Genomic DNA, 6,756 nt, shown 5'->3' on the forward strand with positions numbered 1-6,756 from the left:
TTCAAGTGTAGCCTCTCTTTTCTCTTTAGTGTAGTTTAGTGACTTGTTTAAACACTCCTCGTTTTTGGAGGAGGTTTGCGACTCTCCAATAAAGGAAAAAGCACTCGCAGAGATCTTTTAATTCCGTATATTCCGTTTAAAATTAACAAAAAAAAATTTCGTTGTTTACTTTCAACATACATATCAAAAATTACCTTAAATTCGTTTCCCACAAATAGTACCCCTGTGGATGAACTAATTAGGGTGTGGAGCGATCTGATAAAATTTCCCAATACTTTTATTTAGCAGTTATTTGAAACAAGAAAAAAAAGACTTTGCAATACAACAATAATATATACAACAATAATAATAATAATATAGGCTACCAATCAACTGCTATGGCTTCAACAGTTGGCATTTTATGCAAGTGTAGCGACTCGAGGGTGGGGTTATATAAACCAAACTAGAATTAGGTCCCTACAAACTGAAAAGAACTAAAAATACCTTTATTAGGGGACCAAATAAGCAAGAATAACTACGCCAACACTATCCTACAGGACAGTGTAACAGGTCCTAGAACTGAGTGAACAGAGACATGCATCCACAAATATAAAACTTTATTTATAATTTTCAATTTACCAAAAAATACTTCACCTATTTTAAATGCATAAAACATAGGCCTCACACACACACTCATCCATTCACATAAAACCACATGTGGTATTAACAGAACCAATACCTGTAGATTATATCAGTCCCAATAACAGCAGCAGCAAAACTGTTCCAATATGGGTACAATCAGTCCTACTAGTTAGTCTATTCCCATTTTATGTATCCCACCCGGATGATGAGCTGAGAGGCTGAGATGTGAAGTTACTCTGGTGGATTACGAGAAGAAAGAAGGCCGTCAGACTTGTAAGGACCATCAAAGAAGGGGAAACCCGCGAGGAAAAGTTCATTGTCAATGCCTATAAATTGGAAAACAATATAATATAAGGAATGTCCCAGTCATATGTAGCAAGAAAGAGAAAGGAGAAAGAAATACACACCGCAGTTGAGAATGAATGCGCACCCCCGCGCTGGACAAGAGCGCGCACCAACTAAGGCCTCAGCCTAGCCACCGCACGCTAAGTAATAAAAATTACACTTTATAAACTGCGAAAACCAATAATGCACATTAAACAACAACAAGAACGCTTACCAATTTTAGAATGGACATTGAACCAGGTTGGGGAATACAATGCTGAGCCCTGTGCACCCGCGCATGCACGCTGCTCACTGGAGGTCCAAAAGAATCAATATATTAGCGTGGAACAATTTTATAAATAAAATACCACGCAATGACAGGCAGTTAAGCTACTCACCGTTTGAATGTTTTACAATGTTCGCAGCACGAGCTGGGAGATACCCCTGTTGACTCGTGAATGCACCAATGTGCCAGGTGTCTACAAACCAAGACGCAACGATTACACACAAGATGATGAATGAAAATACAGTTTATTTTCTCTGTACTCACAGATGGGTGCAGATCACCGGGCTTAGGGACTACACCGTGATCTATTTGAGTTTGGAGCAGCTCAGGCCGGGCAGACGCGTGCGCCGCTCCCAAGCACTGCTTCCACACGCGTGTGACGTCAGAGGCGGGCAAAAGGGTCAATCCAGGTGAGGAGACCTCCTTTTAAAGGCTCCGGTGCGTGACGTATACTTACCAGTGGGCATGCGGGCATACTGCCACACAAGGTATTGAATGACGTACTCGATTGGTATCACTTTAAGGGTACTGGTTTTGGTACTTGTATTGTAAAATTAAATGATACCCAACCCTAGCATCCGGTGATATTTTTAGAAACAAACAAGCTGATTTTTGGGCTTGAAAGAGCGAAAACAGCTAAAGTAAGTGAGCGGTTGTAATTGTGTATGTATATTGGCTCGTTTGTTGTTACTGTTATCCAGCTAATTAGTCTGTAATTTTGGTGATTTGAGTGATGTGAGCTATACAGCCGATCTCAGGTTGGTTTGAGAGGTTGGACATGAGGATACGTTGTGATTAGAGATAACTGGATGCTTATAACTGCAGCCATGTACAGTGATTATAGATGGATTTATGTTGTGATATAAGCTTATTTAGATGCTTAGTGTTTGATGTGTGTTTGGTGTGGATAAAAACGGTTGATTTGAACATGAAGCCTCCTAGCTTTACAAAGGTGTGTAGCATGGATAGGGTGATGCAATACTAGTTTCAGACATGAATTTTAGCATTGTGTGCTGCCCCCGGTACCGTGGGCATCAGGGCTCAAGAGTTAAGCTGTTGACAGGTATGGAGGGTGGCTCAAAGTACTATGATACCCATGAGCCTCAGCTGCCATTTCTATGGAGAAGAAGAAACCAGTCAGAGGTACAAATCAGAGGTGTAGCAAGTTCAGAAAGCTGGGAACAAAACACTATGGCATAATTGCAGAATTTATCCAAAACTGACCCATATTCCAAATGCAAAATTATTTCAACATGTCCTCCAGATTAAATGACAAAATACATTGTTTGTCCAACCATCAATGTTGTCCAAGTTACTCAGGAATTCTTTTAGGTTACTTTTTTACTTATTACTCCTTTCAAAAGTTATAATATCACTACTGGTTGTTAAAAGTAATTAGCTCATTTTAGAATTGAATCCACTTTACTGGGACAATAATTAACCTTAGAAGTGAACAATCAGCAGAGCTGAAAACATTGCAGCCTCTCACCAGGTGGTATTATGCAGTATAGGCTATGTCTCTCCCAACCTTTAAACTGATAGCATATTCATAAGAGCAGCAAGGAGTATGTTTGTTTTTGTTTTTTTACAAAAATGTTTTTCACCACTGGCCGAAATAAAAAAAATAAAGCAAATTATTCATGACTTTTTAACCAATTTTTGTGTAATGTATTTACAAGAACAGTCTTTTCTTTTTACAAAAACCTTACCTTTTGCTTTTTTTTTAATTATCAAAGATTGAGGTATTTTCATCTTTTTTATAACCAGCTGTGAGAGCTTCAAGCCCAAGTTCTCCAATTGTGCGTCATCCAACAGTGTCCAGAACCTGAATGGCCCAGAACCCTGGACCCACTGAAATGACTCATCCCACTTAGAAACAATATTAAGCACATTTCAGTTTTGTACCTCATTCATGTGATATTCATTCCACATACTGTAAGAAATTGCTGTGTGAGCGTGTCAGCATGTGAGCAAATAAATGTGTTTTTGATTCAGCACTGAGCAGGTGCTAAGGAAACATCAGGTGTTGTGGGTCTGCTTAACCCACATGCACTCCTGAAAATCTCAACAGATTTGTCTTGCAGGCAAAGCAAAGACCTGACCATTTGCCAGTTTGTTTGATTTTATCAAAAGAGGTTAAACTTTGAGGCCAGGTGTATTCTTTTTTGTTAAATGCAAATGTGAAAAAGTCCCTTTCATTCCAAGGCGCATGTGTATAACAAAGTATTAGGATCCTGCAGTCTGACAGCAAAGAGTTGAATATCCCACTCGAACATAAACAATGCTGATGTGTGAGTGTAATACACCCAATCGTTTCTCCATTTTTCTTCAGCCATGTGAGACAGGTGTTGCTGTGTGCCGTGTAGTGGGACTGAGTGGCATTTTAAACTGAACTCACCATTCTTACCTGCACCTGCATTGTGTCTCCAGAGCAACTGCTTTCCCATTTAGCGCCTGACAATATCCAAGCTTTCTATTCATTTCCCGTCTTTCAGGCAGGAGGAAATGAATCACAGGGCTGTCAAGGAGAGGCACAGGAGCAATAACAGGAGTGTGAGAGAAAAGAAACTTTGATATGTGAGGTTTACTCACGCTTTATTCCTTACTGACCCTTGGGGTATGTTAGGGACATCACACTGCTAGACTCTAGCTGCTAAAGCTAACAGACCTGCAGGTGTAATTTCATCTGCCTATCTTTCCTGCCTCCGCCTGCCTCCCCCTTTCTCTCTCACTTTCTGTTTTTGGCATCCTCTACCTCTCTTTTTCTTTCACACAGGCAGCCTGACTGTCTGTCCTGTGTCACTTTCATTTAAATCACAGATATCATGCTGCTGATTCTCAGTTCAGGCATTTTAAGAAAATACTGTCAGACAGAAATTACCTCAATAATCAATATATCATTATCTCTGCAGACCTAAATCACACATACACCCTGTGCGCACATCAACAGTACTAAATAATCCTTTGTTGATATATTCACACAAAAATGTTTAATTCTGAACTATTTGAATTTTTTTTTTTTCTTTTCTCAAGACTACAGTGTAGTACAGGATAGAGAGACTAACACACCAAAAACAAAATTGGATAGATAACACATATGAAAGGCTATATTTTAAAAGACAATTAGGTGCAATATGAGGTATCCTGTCATGAAGGGTTGGAAAAGTAGCCCTGTGATGAGAAATAGGAGGGTCATCAAAATGAATAAGATTTTCCCCCGAGAACCATTAATGACTGCACTTCATTGCAATCCATCAAATAGTTATCGAGATATCACTCTGATCCAAAGATGTTGGACCGACAGACCACTTGACAGGGCAACATTGCTTCTGTGGCTAAAAAGACATGTGGACAAAGGGGCGGAAGGTGGAAGAAGTTAAAAAACAGGACTGCACAACTGTGATTAATTAGCTGTCCATCACAAGGGTGAAGATAGTAGGAACAGGCAGATTGCCTATTAGATCTGAATAAGAACGATGGAGTTGGAGTCAAGTAAGGTGTCTGAGGCTGATGTCAGAGGACATTTCACACTAATGTAATTCCATTGTCAAACACACGCCAGAGTCTGAAGCACCGTTCCCTCCTCCAATACCTCACAGCTGAGCTGCAAAGGGCAGAGAATGGACTCTGCAAACATGTACATTTATTCCTAATGCTCCGCATTAAAATTCTGCCTTTGGTAAATGTGATTAAGACTTTGTTAACTGTATATATACATAATCTTATGATGACCAATACATTATTTGTATCTTTCATACAGGTTAGTGCTGTTCAAAGTGCTTCAAAGATGGCAAAGAAGACTTAAACTAATCAGGGAAAAACTGATCGGAACTGGAACATCGTGAGAGGCAAGGTTGATGAGAGTTTAGAGTAACGATAGCACCTCTGTCCTGCTCCTTATTTGGTTTGGGGAAATGTACACAACTACAGCCAAACAAAATAACATTTAATAACATGTTTATAAATGGTAACACTTTACAATATTGTACACAAAAATGTTAGTAGTTACTAAGGAACAAGTGAGGAACAACATAGCCATTAAAGAATCATTTATGAGTGTTAACTCATACTCAACACTAATAACTGAATAGTTTCTAAGTAGTTTGCTTTATCTGACCATTGCCTACCATTTTTGTGCCCTCTCAAGTAAAGTGGTGCATTACACTCAGTAGTTACTGAGGTGTCCCTCACTACTTCGTGATTACCTTACCAACTCACCCTTCGTGCTTCTTATAAAGGGTAAGTAATGGTAAGGAAATTATAAGCATTGTTTCACGTAAAGTATGTAGCCATCAGATCTAAGACCCTTTTTTAGGGTTCTCCTTACAAACCGAATCAGCTGGAAACAGGCAGAGTCTAGTGAGTTATCCCTTTCACAAATGAGAATTGAGAGGCCTGCTTAAGTTTACATCTGAGTGAAATTGAAGATCCATTTTTTCAAAAAGTTGCTGCAAATTATGAGTGGTAAATTAGCAATTGCTATCATTGTAAACAGCATGGACTGTGCGAGAAAAGTAACTAAGGTGGGTGATTCAGGACTGATCAATTGTCAATTCAACTTCCATGATATTGAACAAAGGGGCTTTTCATACTGCATATTCTTAACTCAGGGTTAACCTATGCTCCGGATAATTAGTTTCACACTGCACTTAGAAGATGAAGAAGATGATATACTTCATTAATTCTTCTATTAGCCTTGGGTTACATATCCGTTGGAACACACGACTGATGTTTACATTTATATTTACTAGGGCTGACCCCAAGTAGTCGAAGATTTGATGCTTCAATGATTCGACTGTCAATCTCACAGTCAAAGCTTCGCACCGACACAAAGATCATGCCATTTTGGCGATATGGGGTGCTCAGTGTCTGATTTTACATAGAACTTTTCTCCCGATAAGTTAATATACAGCTTATTGCAATATTCATTTCAACATTTAATGCTGTATATAAACATGTAAAAATAATAATCCAATAAATGTTTTTAAAGTGCGTAAATAAATCCAAAATTGTAACACTAACCCTGGGTCATCAGTGCACATGTATAGGCGTAACGTGAATGTGTGTAGTGGCAGGAGGAACACTTGCTGAAGAGATGGAGCCACAGCGAATTTCAGCTCGCAATCGCCATGCACAAAAACACACGTATCGACTATCATTCGACTATAGGCAGGACTTGACGATTCTGATTCAACTATGTAAATCCTTAGTCGTGGACAGCCCTAATATTTACATTGTGTTTACTTTAGCACTGTTTCACATTGGCAACTTTTGTTTAGTTGATTTTCAGGAGATAACCCTCCAAACTTGGGGCTCCTGAGCAGTTCCAGCAAGCCCTAGGCTATAGTCGGGGTTGCGGTTAGCCCACTTTGAAATGTGTCATGATTGTGCCAATATGAAAGCTTTTTTAGCCTGGGGAAGAATGTTCTAATAATTATTTTAGCCCTGGGCCAAATGACATTGTGAAAAGCCGTTTAATTAGTTATATTACACTTTCTGCACATTTCTGTTTCTACATCAGAGTG

This window comes from Micropterus salmoides, unplaced genomic scaffold, assembly GCF_014851395.1.
Source record: "Micropterus salmoides isolate LMB-PRFRI ecotype aquatic unplaced genomic scaffold, ASM1485139v1 Ms_hic_scaffold_1373, whole genome shotgun sequence".
NCBI classification, from domain to species: domain Eukaryota; kingdom Metazoa; phylum Chordata; class Actinopteri; order Centrarchiformes; family Centrarchidae; genus Micropterus; species Micropterus salmoides.